We start from the raw sequence: 16,827 nt of genomic DNA, 5'->3' as shown, positions 1-16,827 counted from the left end.
TCCTAAAGACTTCATCATATAAGAGTTCATTTGAAGATGAAATGATGAATAATGCCAAATAATACTTTATTAATTTGTCAATTTATTTACAATATTCAATCATCAATATGCTGACGATTGACATTTAGGATACAATTCCCAACAACTCCCACTTAGCCTAAAGCCAATCGGCACAGTATCTAATACCCATCTTCGACTTGTGTTCGTTGAACTCTTTGATGCCGAGGACTTTGGTAAATGGGTCAGCCAGATTTTCTTTTGTGTCAATCTTCTGAAGATCAATATCACCTCGTTCTATAATCTCTCGAACCAGGTGATAACGTCGCAGAATATGCTTGGTCCGCTGATGTGCTTTAGGTTCCTTTGCCTGAGCTATGGCTCCAGTGTTATCACAAAATATAGGAACTGGACCATCAATGGAAGGTGCCACTCCCAGCTCGGTGATGAACTTGCGCAACCATACGGCTTCCTTGGCTGCATCAGATGCTGCAATGTATTCTGCTTCACATGTAGAATCTGCCACTGTATGCTGCTTGGAACTCTTCCAGCAGATGACCCCACCCTTAAGAGTGAAGATATATCCCGACACGCTCTTGCTATCATCTTGATCTGACTGAAAAATTGAATCGGTATATCCCTCAAGTTTTAAGTCAGAATCACCGTAGACAAGCCACTGATCTTTAGTATTTCTCAAATACTTAAGGATGGTTTTGACAACCTTCCAGTGGTTGCTACCTGGATCAGACTGGTATCTACTCACTACTCCTAGTGAGTATGCCACGTCTGGTCTAGTACATGTCATGGCATACATTATAGATCCCACTGCCGAAGCATATGGAATTCTATCCATAGTCTCTCTTTCTTGAGAGGTTGTCGGACAATCCCTTTTAGAGAGGTTAATTCCATGGCCCATTGGAAGATAGCCTTTCTTGGAATTAATCATACTGAACCTTTTCAGTATAGTATCAATGTATGTAGATTGGGATAATCCAAGCAATCTTCTAGATCTATCTCCATAGATCTTCATCCCTAGGATGTAAGATGCTTCTCCCAAATCCTTCATGGCAAATTGAGATGATAGCCAAACCTTTATTCCTTGTAATGCAGGAATGTCATTCCCGATTAAAGAATGTCATCCACATACAAAACAAGAAATATAATAACTGAACCATTTGCCCATTTATAAATGCAAGGTTCCTCTTCATTCTTAATGAAGCCATATGATTTGATCACCTTATCAAATCGTATGTTCCAACTCCGTGAAGCTTGCTTTAATCCATAAATGGATTTTTGAAGCTTGCACACCTTAGACTCATCTGCAGATATAAAACCTTCAGGTTGCATCATATACACCTCTTCTTCTAAATCTCCATTTAGAAAAGCAGTTTTAACATCCATCTGCCAGATTTCATAATCTAAGTGTGCTGCTATCGCAAGCATAATCCGAATGGATTTGAGCATTGCCACAGGAGAAAACGTCTCGTCATAGTCAATACCATAACGTTGACGATATCCCTTGGCAACCAGACGGGCTTTATAGGTCTCTACTTTTCCGTCTGTGCCCCGTTTTCTTTTGAAAATCCACTTACACCCTATGGGTTTAATCCCTTCGGGTGGGTCAACTAATGTCCATACATCATTGACCTTCATGGATTCCATTTCGGATTGCATGGCTCCAAGCCATGCATCAGAGTCATGCCTCTGCATAGCATCCATATAGGTGATCGGATCCTCATTGTTTTCATCAAGTTCGACAGGATCCCCGTCCTGGACCAAGAAACCGTAGTATCTGTCCGGCGGACGTGGTACTCTACCTGATCGCCTTAATGGTGCATCTAAGATGGGTTCTGGATCTGATCTAATCAAATCTGACTCAACTAGTTCAGTAGATGGTGTCGGATCTTCTACATGTTGAACTTCCCTAAGCTCAACATTAGAGCTTTTAGTTCCTTCACTAAGGAATTCTTTCTCTAAGAAAACTGCTCTATTGCTTACGAATAACTTTTGTTCTTCAGCAAAGTAGAAGTAATATCCTTTAGTTTCTTTAGGATAACCAACAAAGAAACATTTGTCAGACTTGGGTTCAAGTTTGTCTGTCTTCAAACGTTTGACATATGCTGGACACCCCCAAACCCTAAGGTGAGACAGCATTGGCTTACGTCCAGTCCACATCTCATGTGGTGTTTTATTTACAGACTTACTTGGAACCTTATTTAGAATGTAGCAGGCTGACTCAAGTGCATATCCCCAAAAGGATATGGGCAGACTTGCAAACCCCATCATGGATCGAACCATGTCTAACAGAGTTCGATTTCTTCTTTCTGATACACCGTTATACTGTGGTGTACCAGGAGGAGTCCATTGGGAGAGAATCCCATTCTCTCCTAAATATGTCAAAAACTCATTGGAAAGGTATTCGCCTCCTCGATCTGATCGAAGAGTTTTAATACTCTTTCCAGTTTGTTTTTCTACTTCATTACGATACAATTTGAACATTTCAAATGCTTCAGATTTATGTCTCATTAAATAGACATAACCATACCTAGAAAGGTCGTCTGTAAACGTAATGAAATATGAATACCCACCTCTAGCATCTGTGCTTATTGGCCCACATACATCAGAATGTACAAGGGTCAATAAATCACTGGCTCGTTCACCTTTTCCGGTAAAAGGTGATTTGGTCATCTTACCAAGAAGACATGACTCACAGGTTGTCAATGATTCACAATCATTAACATTGAGGATTCCCTCTTTACTTAACCTGTTCATCCTGTTGTTGTTAATATGACCTAGCCTATGATGCCAAAGGTAGACATCCGTGACATTATCTATTCTAGGACGCTTACTTGACGTGTACATTACATTAACAGGTTGTGATAACAAGTAGATGCCATTGCTCAATTGTCCATTCATTACAGTAACACCATTCATAATGATATCACAAGAATATTTCTTTATTGAAATTTCATAACCGTTCATGGCCAAAAGGCCTACGGAAATTACATTCAATAAGAATGCAGGACAATAGTGACAATCACTCAAGACAACTACATGAGAATTGAAAACAAGTTTGAGATTTCCTAAAGCTAGAACTGGAACAGATCTTCCATCTCCAACATTCAGGAATCTCTCGCTGTTTTCAAATCTCTTATTGACCTGAAGTCCTTGCAATGAATTGCATATATTAAACGGACTTCCAGTATCTAATACCCAGGTTGAATTATCACATATAGAGAAATTACAAGGTGTTATCATATAAATACCTTGATCAGCAACTGATTGCCCTTTTCTCTTGCTTAGCCTGTTCGGGTCAAGTGAGGTAAGGTACTGAGGACAATTCCTCTTCCAATGCCCCTGCTTCTTACAATAGAAGCATTCTGCCTGACTTTGGTCATCCTTAATCCTTTTGGTCTGACTATGCTGAGTTTTCAGCTTTCTATACCAATTATTGAAGTTGGGACTAGTCAACTTGTCATTATCCAATAATGAGCGAAGTGACAAACTTGTGGCCATTTCTATATAAAAGAAAATTTGGCTATTAGTATATGAATTGACTAAACACAGTAGACTTGGACTTTAGTCTAAAGATACTCCCACTATTTTATACAAATTGGTAGCCTCTACCTCCAATTCGAAAAATTACTCCTAATTCTTTAGTGGGCACTAGAACCCAATAGATCGCATATAGGCCCGAGTGTGGCTCGGCTAACCCATATGCACCTATTGGTAGGTTCTAAACCAGTTGCTTCACCAAGCAACTTCTAGTGATAATTTTGCCCTAGGTTCTTCGGCAGGCGTGTGGCGCCTCCACCGAATACCCTAGTCAGGTCCAACCATTAAATGATAGGGTTAAGTCTAATCAACTAATAGACGACCAAGCCCGAGTGTGGCTCGGCTCACCTGACCGCCTATTGAAGGTACACTTAACTCATCATATATTGAATGACAATTCCAATGCTTGATAAGTACCAGGCGTGTCGCGCCTCCAATAATTATCAAAACATTGGACCCATTATCACCCAACTTAATGGGAGGCTATGACCTAGTTATCCCCATAACCATTTCATTTTAAGGACCTAATAATTTTAGAGGATTTCATAATTAGGATAGATGAGAAGATCCGGTTAGTCTAATTTCTCCCACTGACTTCACCAAATCAGATTAGACTCAAACCGGTTAAGGAGACACCTAAATCAGTCAAACTGATTTTCCTTATAGGCATGGGCTAACTCGAATCATTAAGTGATCCAATCAAAATGTGATTGACCATGTCGGCCAGGTAAGTGAGATCGGTGGAAGGGATATGCCATTAACTCGGCAAAGACGAATCAGTGCGAGTAGCTCCCAATTAAAAACCACCGGTCAAAACTGCCAAACTTACCTTAGACACCGACTGGTTAATCAATTTCGATTTGATTACTCAAATGACTCGGGCTACACCTCTGAGCCTAAATCAAGTTCCATCTTGGTCTAATCAAAGACATGGACTTGATCCATCTACAACTATTGTAAATTGATCTAGAATTTTCTTGACCTAATCTAGTTACTACTTAATTAGATTTGATCAATTAATTCTATTTGTCCATGTATGATTCTAACCTTAGGTCTAACCCAATCCTAGGAACTTGATTCAAGCTAACCCATATGCCCAAAGAATTATGCAATGTCAATTAATTGAGTTACAATTCTATTTCATAACACTTAATTCTCAATTAAGTTTAGACTTATGAAAGTTTTGATCATTGCATATTTCTTTTTAATTACATATTAATTACAATCTTTCAGTTCTTAAAACATATTTTCAGATCTGAGTTTTTGTAATTAATCACATGTAATCAGATTAAATTCATGTTTAAGTCATTATATTTAATGTTCATGCATCACATATACATAACAACATGAATTAATACAAACAACATACATCTTATGTATTTGTTTTTTCACTTTTATTTTCAGATCTGATTTGTTCATTAAAATCAGAGATCATATGAATCATAAATTTTATTTAGATCTAATCTAAACAATATTATGATTTCAGATTTATTTATGTTACAAATCTTAACACAAACATGCATCATATGCATTCAAAATTTCAGATCTAGTTAATCATGCATAATCAGCAATTAAATCAATCATAAAAATACTTTAGATCTAATCTAAGCATGCTCATGATTTAAGATTTAATTACAAGAATTAAAACAAAAAAGTTTAAACATGAACCTGGCTCTGATACCACTGAAAGTAAATCCTAGGTTCTTCGGTGTTAAGCATGCGGATTTTTTTTTTTTTTAAAACCATGGCTGAACCTGATCGGGTTGCCTACGTACCCCTTCATAAGGGGGATCAAGCCATACGTAGTTCTTTTTAAGTTTTAAAACGCAGCGAAAAAATCGAATCAAACAATTTAATTCATGCATGCTTACAAGATCAAATCTAGAAATCAGCACCTTAAGAACACATAGGATTATGCCGGAATCGTTTAAACAATTATGCTAAAACTTTCATGCATGATTAACTATCAGATCTGAAACTTAAGAACTCTATTCCGATTAATCTCCGAATATCCATTGAATGGATTCTGGAGATATCTCCGTGAGGAGCCCCAAAAGAGGGTAAAACCTCGGGGAATCAAACCTAGATCTTGACACCATAATAAAAGATTAATGTAGGATTAATACCTTTTATGATGGATGAAACTTGTGGATCTGATCCTCGACTTCGCAGCCATGCACACGAATGGCCTCTACGAGAAGTCCACGCGAAGTTCCTGAAGAGATCCAATCCTGCGGAAGTGCTAGCTTGCGCAGAATTTCTTGAGGCTGAAATTTGATCTTCCAAACACTATCAACTTTTGATCCGCCTTCTTGGAAGAACTTGGAGGAAAGGTTTAAAGGGATTGAAGAGGACTTAGATCTGATCTAAAGACTCTTATCAGGGACCCCTAACACTAATGGCGCGGTGGACTTAGAGGAGGAAGAAGTCAGCTAGATTGAATGCAGAATTTTTCCATGCATGAACTAGGGTTCCTCTCTTTTCTTTTCCCTTTTTTCTTCTTCTTTTTCTCTCTTTTTTCCTTGAATTCGACCACCAGATGATGGAGGTCCTTTTAATGTTGCTCTCCTACCTAACTTCATGCCAACCATCCCATATTTGTGGAGGATTTTGTGGGGTTTTGAATTTTGAATTCAAAATTCAAGTTCATGTGCCATTACATGATGAAGCTTGATCTAATCTAAACCATTCATCATGTTGCCACTTCCCTCTTTCAATTTCGAAATTCCCATGCCCCTAATCAGATTAGAGGGTCACGTGGTGATTTTGTGGTGATTAAATTCGAAATTCAACCTTAATTAGAAGTTAGATAAAGATAAGGATGGCATATGTCATGAAGAGAGAGAATTTGATCTTATCCAATTCTTTTCATGAATTTATCTCTCCATTTCGACCCATCTAATGATGAAAGAGGTCCCTGATGTTGCCAAGTGTCCCATGGCACCATTAAATAAATTAAATTAATTTTTAATCATATTAAAAATCAATTTATGGCGCCATGCATGGATATGTGACAAGTGGATTTCAAGATCCGAATAGTTTCAGATCAAACCCATTTAATTTAATTAAATCCTAACAATTAGAATGATTCAATTACCATGGGTTGAACCTAATCCAATTAGGTCAATCCCTAATTAAGCACAAATTTAATCTAATTTAATTTGGTCAACCTAAGTCCTCTTGATTCAGACCTAATCCAATCAGGTCAAAAACCCTGATTGAGCCCAGAATTGAATCTAATTCAATTTGGCTCATCCTTAGTCTAATTACTCAATCCAATTGAGTTCATTAGCAATCTAATTGCTAATTAATCCTCCGATAATTACTTTAATTATTTTATAAGATAATTTGCCAATCGAATTGACCAAATTACCCCCAAATGATTCTTAATCATTCATCAGCCTTCTTGATCAATCAGGAATCTTCTATGCGTGTGACCTCATAGGTTCGAACCTAAGTCGGTAGTATAGGAACGACTTCCTACACTAATCGATGTGACCATCTAGCAATGGTACCCGACGTCCGAATAGGCCGAATATATGCGAAGCAAATATTCTGGAACCCTGAACTATGGTTACTGTATAATTTAATTCCTTTGACTCTTAATGCCAGGATGACTTAGAGCTCCCTGTCAACCCTATAATTAGTACATCCATTATGTGATTAACTTTAGATATCCCGTGACTCTCACTGAGATTACCCTGGCCAAGGTTTTGCTAAATTAGTCACAAGACATTATCTCCTGTTTGCAGGAGGGGTCAATTCCATCTTGACTCACAACTGACTACGCAAGTACTTGACTGCACCCAGTGACCTTCCGTCACTGAATTAGAAATTCAGGTAGTCCGGTACCAAAGTACAGTGAGTTGCTTGCTAGTCACAGGTTGTGGTCTCAGGTCAGAGGGCCAAACTTATACCCATATCCACTCGGAACATCTCTCGACAGTAGAGCGTTCCGGAATTGGTCACGTTCAGTGAAATGTACTCCTACACTTCACCTGTATGGCATACCAGTGTCTCCACACTCCTTGGTTAAGAGGACAACCAACGTATATGTCACACAACGACCTAATCTCGATAATGTTGTCGTCCTAGTAACAACATATCATTTGGTCGCGAACAAGTTTAAGGACTCAAAGATAAATCCTCCTTTATCATAACATAAGTCCTAAAGACTTCATCATATAAGAGTTCATTTGAAGATGAAATGATGAATAATGCCAAATAATACTTTATTAATTTGTCAATTTATTTACAATATTCAATCATCAATATGCTGACGATTGACATTTAGGATACAATTCCCAACACGTGTTTTTGTTCTTCTAATTATTTAACAAAATCTTAGGATCTTCTATCAAGTTTCCTAAAGTATACTCAACCAATTATTTATAATCGTATAATAATATTATGTATTCTACTTTTGTTTGTTGGAAAGAAAAATTTGAAGGTTATTTACTGATTGATAATTTTCAATTATACTTGCTTTCCCCTTCTATATCCACCTTGGATGCTTTTTTGCTTTTGTAGTGTTATTCAAAAGCAAAGCACCACTTACAAAACTAAAAGCAACTTTTACTAATTTTATTAATTTAACGTATGGTTTAAGCCATAATCTCATCTATATATATCGTTTGTGCATCAAACATGTTGAACCAAGCTAAAAGCTGTTGAGAGCTTAGGGCTACTCTCGACCTTTCGATCGAACCAAACTCATAAAATGTCGAGTCTACCTTTAGTCAAGAATCCTATCCATTGCAGTCGAAGACTTGAAGCATTTGTGAGCTTGGAAACTGTTCAAAGGTTTAAATATACCTTGATGAAAACAAATCAAAATTTCTTAATATGCCAGAAAGAAGCTTGGGATGTGTGTCAGACGATCTTCTTCTAAGCTTTCACTATTATGGCAAGATATTACCAAGTAGCTTGATGCCTTGTGGAATTGTATTGCTTTCAAATTGAGCAAGGGAAAAAACATTCATTTCTGGAAGGATGGATCGACTCCATATCTTTGTCACCATTGTTCAAGGAGCTGTTCCAAAAAGCCACTAAAAGGAACACCATAGTTGGATCACAATGGATTTTTTTTTTGATAACAAAGGAGATGGGTAAAGTAGCCACCCAACTTTTGTTGAAGAGCAAAAATAATTACAGAAGAAGAAAAGAAAGAGTTACAGCAGCTAACAGAGATTAGAGTAGAGCAAGGCAATATGACAGAAACAAAACCGGTTGTAGAAATAAAAAAGTAGAGGAAAACCAAAAGAAACAAATGATGCAACTTCAACTCAGCAAAAGAACCAGCTTGCAGTCTCACATTGAGTAATCCATTTGCTCGGGTACCAGCAAAGTCAAGCTCCATTTAACAAGATAGATAATCTTCTTATTTTGTGCATATTTCTACATGCTCATTAAGCAACTTCGCGCTATAGAGGTATCAAAATGGAAGATTAAGCTTTGGGGTCTTCTTTCTCTAGATGAGACAAGACAAGTGTCCATTAGATACTACAGGAATAAGTGGAATTGCCGACGCTAGATAGAAGCGTCGGCAATTTGGCTACCACGCCTAAGCTTTCCAATACTTTTTGAAGCATCGAAATATTAAGGGCTTTGCTGATGCTTTGTTTAGCATTGCCGGAAGCCATTAATTACTGATGCTTATAAGTGTCGGAGGGCCTAATTACCGATTCTTATAAGCGTTGGCGGAAGCCAAAACCCAACAACACTTATAAGCATCGTCGGACTCCATTTAACAAACCTATCTCGACCGGCCCCTCCATCCGCCCCAAATCCCTAACCTACACCGACCGGCCCCCTCCTCAACCCCTTTCACCGCATCTCAGCCTGAAATCCTTGCTGCCTAATCGATCGCTGCTGATCGAGCACCGCCTCCGCCTCTCTTTGCGCTGGTCTCCTTATCCTCCTCCTCTCCATTGGCCTTCTCTTCTTGGCCAACTTCCTCCTCCTATTCGTACCCACCGCCAATCCGCGGTGTTAGTGGCAGAAGCTCCGGCCGACTGTCCTCCTCAGCCGATTGCAGATCCCGACCATCCTACCTCCATGTGCAACTCCCATGTCCAATAAAAAATATTTTCTTCTCCAATTCAACAAAGATTTAATTAGAGAGCGAAAGATTATGATAGGATTTACTATTAAATATTTATGGTGTGGAGGCAAGTTTAGAGATGGTGTGGAGATGTTTGGGATGGAAATGTCCTCAGATATGTTTCTCCAGAGTGGTCTAAAAAAAAATTATTTTCTTACTAGCTAGCATAATTAATTCATCCTCATGAATCAGATTTAGGTCTGTCAACTTGAATATATTAACACCAAGAAAATTTGCATTGAGATAATGTATTGAAGCTTGGCATAATGTATTGATATGTCCTAATATTGTTGAACTCCCTACCGGAAGGTTTTTATGTTCTCCACATTTAGAGGTGCCAAAAATGATTGTTGTACTACAAGCATCTGGTCAGAGCTCTTGATTAGTGATCATATGTGAAGTTATACATGTGATTCTTATCCTAATTAATTCTCAATGTGTACTAGCTCAACCTGAGATAGAGTTTTTTCTAGAACCATCCTATATTATCATTTTGCTAGATTGGTTTTACTTTTTTTGTATATGTTGATTTTGCTAGATTGCTTCAGACAACTTTTTACTTAGTGTCTCATTTCATTTATCTTTTGCAGATAAGTTGCAAGTCAATCATTAGTCTAATATAATGGACAAAAATTGGTTAAACAAGTCGAGCTCCAGCAAAGAATATTTGAATAGTGTTTAAAATTTTATTAAAATTTAATATGAATGAAAAGATTTTATATCCATGTCGAAAATATGTAAATTGTCTTCTCTCACTCTAAAAATGACGCAGAACGGAGGTGGGTGCCATTGAAATTTTGGTGGATGATGGCTGAAATTGGTTGGACCCATAGAGTTTAAAATTTTGAGAAATCTAATATGAATGAAAAGATTTCATATCCATGTCGAAAATATGTAAATTGTTCTTCTCTCACTCTAAAAATGATGTAGAACGGAGGTGGGTGCATTGAAATTTTGGTGGATGATGGCTGAAATTGGTTGAACCCAAAGCTAATTTGGGTTAGAACGTGGGAGGAAGAGATTAGGCCTACGATTTAGATCAAAAACCTAAAGGACTTTGTGATGATTAGAGCATCAAAGGATTAGGGCTATTGCATGAAGAAGATGGGCGGATGGAAGAAGGATCCATGTAAGGTACTGTGGTTTGGGTAGTATATGATAACTATAGGCTGAATAGAAGAATCCCACCTCTATCCTAAATCCAATGATTTTCCGATATCTCATCGAGGAGGAAAGAAATATTTGAAGTCTCACCAAAGAAAGAAGAAGAAGCCTCTCGCCTCTAGATCACAAGAGCAATTGAAAACTAAAATTAATTCTCTAATTCAGTGCTTTATTCTTCATACCTCCTCTATTTATAAAGTAAGAGGTTGGGATAAACATGGACTCTTATCAATGCAGAATTTAAAAGAAATCAAATCCTACCTAAACAAGGACTCCTAATTTTTTTGGACTCTCCAAACATTGACCAATTCAACCACAAGACTCCTACTTTTATTGGACTCTTCATGCTGCATGGACTAGAGTCCAAGTCGGCTAGGACTCCTTTCCACACACCATGGAACACAAATAAAAGGACTCCAAACTCATAAGGACTTCTCCAACATGCCTCATCGCAAAATAGACTAGACTCAAACCAATCTAGGACTCCTAGGATAACTCAACTTTGACCAAGTCAAAGTCTATGTCGAGTTTGGATCCTTGCTTGGGTGTGCCTGAAAACATATTGGGTTCATGATTTCCAGCATTTAAGAGTCTATTTTATTATTGACGTAGTTGGGGTGGAAAGATTACTAAATTTTTGGTGGATAATGGCTGAAATTGGTTGGACCCAAAGCTAATTTAGGTTAGGACGTGGGAGGAAGGGATTAGGCCTATGATTTATATTTGAAACCAAAAGGACTTTGTGGTGATTAGGACATCAAAGGATTAGGGCTATTGCGTGAAGAAGGTGGGCGGATGGAAGAAGGATCAATGAAAGGTGTTGCAGTTTGGGTAGTATATGATAACTATAGGCTGAGTAGAAGAGTCTCGCCTCTATCCTAAATCTAATGATTTTTCGGCATCTCACTGAGGAAGAAAGAAACCTTTGGAATCTCACCAAAGGAGGAAGAAAAAAGCCTTTTGCCTCTTAATCTCAAGAACATTTGAAAACCAAAATTAATTCTGCCTTTGATCTTCAATGTCTACCTTTTAAATAGATAAGGCATTGGAGCAAAATAAAAAACTCATTATATGACTCAAACTCAGATTTAGGTTCATGACTAAATTCAACTACTAGGGACTCAATAGGACTCCTAACCAAAGTAGGATTTGATCAAGTCAAAAGACTCCACACGCCAAGAAAAATCTTCATGGAGTCTTCATGCCTAGAGAAGTAATCTCCAAGGGCTCCACACCAAGGAAACATGCCCTCTCAGACTCCCAACCATTGGATGATCTTCATGCGTTGGATGATTCACGTCTTCAAGGGATTTCATGTCAAGGCTTCATGCTATATTCCCTTCACGTGATGAGAATCCTTCTTCAAGTAGAACTCCTCAAAGGGATGCCAAATTATGAAGATGTTGATCCCTAAAAATCAACAAGATGAGGATCCCTAAAAATGAGTAAGGGTTGATCATCACACGTGCAGATTTTCTAGTGAAAGGAGGGGTCCTTCTTGCGCCAAGGCTTCTCTTCAAAAATTCTTCATGCCATCTGATTGCCACTTGGCACTCAATTACATGAACCCAATCATCAAACACAAATCAGCAAACTACAAATCCAAAATAAGAACTCAAATAAATCCAAAATAAAAGGACTCAATGTGATCTAATAGACCCAAATAAAATAGACTCAATCTAATGTAATTAAATGCTGGAAATCATGAATCCAATGTGTTTTCGGGTACACCCAAGCAAGGATCCAAACTCGACGTACGTCCATCATGACTCGGGCTCGTGCTCCTGCATCAAAAAACTATTGAAGAACATTTGGTGTGAAATAGTTTTCTAAAGAGTTATACTGAATAGGTATTTCAGGTGAGTCCATATTGTCGTTTTCACGTAACCAACCCTTCTATATATATATTACACCTCTAGTTTTAGATCCAGTAATACGGAAAAAAATTCGACCTATAGGAGAAGATGATATAAAGAGCTTACTCAGAGATGCTCTTGGACATAGTATTGAAAATTTAACAGATTTCAGTGGAGGAGAAGAAACAACTACAATAGGTAATGAGCATATAGTTTTGAATGAAGTGGATGTTGAGGAATCTATACATTCTGATTACACAACTCGGTATCATAACTTGGTGAAAGATTGTGATCAAGAACTATATATGGATTGTAAGAATTTTACGAAAATTTTTTTTCTTGTGTATTTATTCCATATGAAATATTTGAATGGGTAGTCTAGCAAACCTTTCACTATGCTGCTTTAATTATTAAAGGATGCAGTTCTGGAGGGTGTCATTTTGTCATCATCTTCTTAAAAACCAAAAAACTAGTAAAAGAATTGGATCTTGGATATGAGAAGATATACAGTTGTCCAAATGACAATATTTTATACTATAGTGAAAATATTAACCAAGAGTCATGCTGAATATGTGGATCTTTACGATGAAAAAAATATAAAGAAGATGAGTATGATTTATTGAATGAAGTGGATGCTGCACAGACTAAAAAAAAATTGGCTAAAGTTTTAAGATTTTTCTCTCATACTTAGATTGAAAAGGATGTATGTATCATCGAAGACAGCTTCCTCGATGAGATGGCATGACGAAGGTTATACAAAGAATGGAATAATAAGATACCCAGCGGATAGTTTAGCATGGAAAGCATTTGATGATAGGTATTACGAATTTGCTTCTGATGTTAGAAGCATTAGGTTGGGTTTAGCTACTGATGAGTTTAATCCATTCCGAACGATAAGTTCTATATACAACACTTGACCGGTTGTTCTGATTCTATATAATTTGCCATCATGGTTTAGCTCAGCTTGACCAGATTTATCTATGTTGCATAGATTTGCCCCTCCTTTGGTAAATAGCTATATCTATTTGAATATTTTACATAATTATTATGTATGTTTGTATGAGCTTAATGATTTTCATATTCTTAACTTCTAAAGTTTCTATATTTTTCTTGTAAGTTTCTAATATTTCATCTACTCGTAGAGATGATGATGATAATGATGCCATCGACCCCTGATAACTCATAGACTATTTATTTAGTTCTATATGTATATTTTTTATATTTTCAAAACATATTGTCGTAAATGTAATTATATTTGACGATATGAATATTCCGAATGATCCGTTTGGTTATGACATGTGACTTTTGTTACTAACGTATTTGGTAATTGTATACAGAAATTTATTTTTTTTTAAATAATTTTTTTTAAGGCCGACGCTTTTAAGCGTCGATGGAAGCCACGGCGGAAGCCAAAACCCGACGCTTTAAAGCGTCGGCAAAGTGTCGATAATTGCCGATGCTTTTCCAATACATCGGCAATTAAAATTTTGATGCTTACACTGCCGATGCTTTAGAAAGCATTAGCAATAAAAATACTGACACTTGTAAGCGTCTATATATAAATAAAAAAGCATCAAGAATTTTCCTTTTTGCTGCAGTGAGACCATCTGGAATTGCTGATGTATGCTGTTGAGTCTTACTATAAATTCATTATTAATGGTGGAACCCTCTGCTCGTACTACAATCCAATTTGGATGGCCATGGTAATCGGAGAAGGCAAGGCTTTTGTCTGGTTGGCTTTGACGAATAGACGTAATACAGGCGGAATTATTGCAAGAAAATGTTAGGCGATTAGTACCTAATGTCTCTTGTGGAGTGCGAGGATTGAAACCTCATCCCTTTCGCAAGAAACATTTAATTCTCTCTAGTTATATCGCAAGCTGAAAGGGTGGCCTCCGAATCTTCATATCCTTTGGACCACTTGGAGACAAGAAAATCCACATATATCTAACAGAAGATATGCTGGTGCTCGTGTTTTGTTGGCAAATTTTACATGAAAAGAACTCTCGTATTTTCCTTGGAGGGTATTCCTTGGTGCATGCGGTGCTATGCAAAACTCTTCACACCTTCAAGCTCTGGAACGATCAATGCCCAGGTAAAACACTAGAGAAACTCATGTTTACCCTTTTCCCCTCAAGGCTCTCTCCTTATTGATCTTTGTTGTACCCTTCTCTCTTTCTTGATGTACTTGCTCTCATGTACCCTCCTTCTAACATTTCCTTCAATAATTATTCCCCAATTTAGCTAATTTTCACTTCCTCCATTGCTCCTCAAAAAAAAAAAAAAAAAAAAAAAAAAAAAAAAAAAAAAAGGGGCTCGAAACCATTTATTTTAATTAAAATATATTAGGAATTTTGACACAGTGTGTTTTGTTTGACTGCCATTTTTGATTGCTCGAGTATTCGGCTCAAGTACTTCCGTTCCAAGCGCTGAAAAGATAGTATAATAAAACGCCCAAAGATGAAAGCTTCAGAAACCAGCTAAAACTATCGCTGGACTCCGTGCTTTCCAGGAAATCATAATCTCGTCTCCTGTTCAGCTTGTTAGGTTCTGTCTGACACTAGCTAGTACCAGAAAAATGAACAGGGATAAGTACCCTTGTTTTTTTTTTTGGTTTTTTTATAAATATTCTTTTAAAAATATAAATTTGTGTAAATACCTTCTTAAATTTATATTTATTCCTGTACTTTCATAAAATACTTTTTTTGCATAAATGCCTCTAATATAACGGTTCTTCTAACACCGTTAATAAAAACTATATTTATTTTATTAAAAATAAAATAAAATTTTGAAATTATTTTTTTGTTCTTCATCGCGATCACTTTATAAATGTTTTTTTTTGCATATCTATCCATTAAAGATATTTTAGTTATTTGAATTTGAAACAATTAATTTTTTAATGGCTTTAAATAGCGTGGGTATATATACAAAAATAAAGATTAAAAAAATAGAACAATAAAATAAGTATTTTACGAGAGTATTTATGTAAAATTTGATATTTAGGAGGATATTTATATAAAAATTTTTTTTTTCTCTGTTGAATTCTAACGGTCATAACCGTTTCTCAAAAGTAATAAAATGTCATTTTTCATTTCACATATTTGATTTTGAATTGGTTCCATGTATTTAACCACATAGAAAGTTTGATCTTAACGTATAAAACATTTGATATCCTTTTCATAAGAAAAGTTCAATAGCAATTTACCAACAAACATTTAGCAATACATCGTAATATCATTTTAGGAATCGATTTGCACAAAGAAAAGAAGAAGAAAAATAAAGATGAGACAGATAAAGAGAAGAGAGAGCATAGTTAATAAAAACCCTTATCTTCATATCTTCAGTTATCCCTTCTGACTTAATCAAAAAAAGTTTTCTCCACTTATTTTTCCATACAGAGGACATGCATCAACACTCGGGGAGAAACTACCCCCCCTCCACACTTAAGAAACGCATGCATCACAAACTCCATAGGCCCCATCACCGCCGCTGCCGAAACTGGGAGCACCGATGAACACATGCCTTCCCCGGCTCCGACGACGCTTTCGAGAGACCTCAGGATCATCCACACAAGTAAATATGATCCAAGATATGATGGCGAGCCACATGACGATCAAGCAGTACAGGGCTTCACCTCCAAAGCCATCACTCCACGTAGCTTCCATGCCAATAGCTTGAAGCTTGTTTCTCCTTCCTTTAGCTATAAAACCGAGGAAACAAAGATGCTGTTTTTGTGGTCAGCCTTCTTGGACTTGCTTGCAGTGGTCACTCTTTGTGCATTATAAAGCGACGTCCAAGGCAAGTTCGCATGGCGTGTTGACCGGTAGAGCTTTGCGGTTGAGAGAAGGGCTCTGGTTGCCTCTTTCGTGCGGAAGAGTGATTGAATCTTCTTTCGTCACGTCAACCATTGAATCGCATCTCGTACATATCGCAAAGCTCTCCGAGTTTTCTTCCACTTTTCTGCGCAGATCTCGAAGTAGCTATTTTGAGATCCAATGGTTTAGATCGCGAAAGAAGGTGAATCGTTCTCTCGCGCGAAGGATACAACCTGAACCCCAAAAGAAAAAGGAAGCGTTTGCTTAGGAGCAAAGAGGTCTGTTGCCCCGTAATGATGTTTGGTACGCTTGCACCACAAGTGATGATTTGGACCAT

Source organism: Phoenix dactylifera, chromosome 1 (assembly GCF_009389715.1).
Source record: "Phoenix dactylifera cultivar Barhee BC4 chromosome 1, palm_55x_up_171113_PBpolish2nd_filt_p, whole genome shotgun sequence".
NCBI classification, from domain to species: domain Eukaryota; kingdom Viridiplantae; phylum Streptophyta; class Magnoliopsida; order Arecales; family Arecaceae; genus Phoenix; species Phoenix dactylifera.
The sequence above is the reverse complement of the archived record's forward strand: the minus strand, read 5'-3'. Positions refer to the sequence as shown.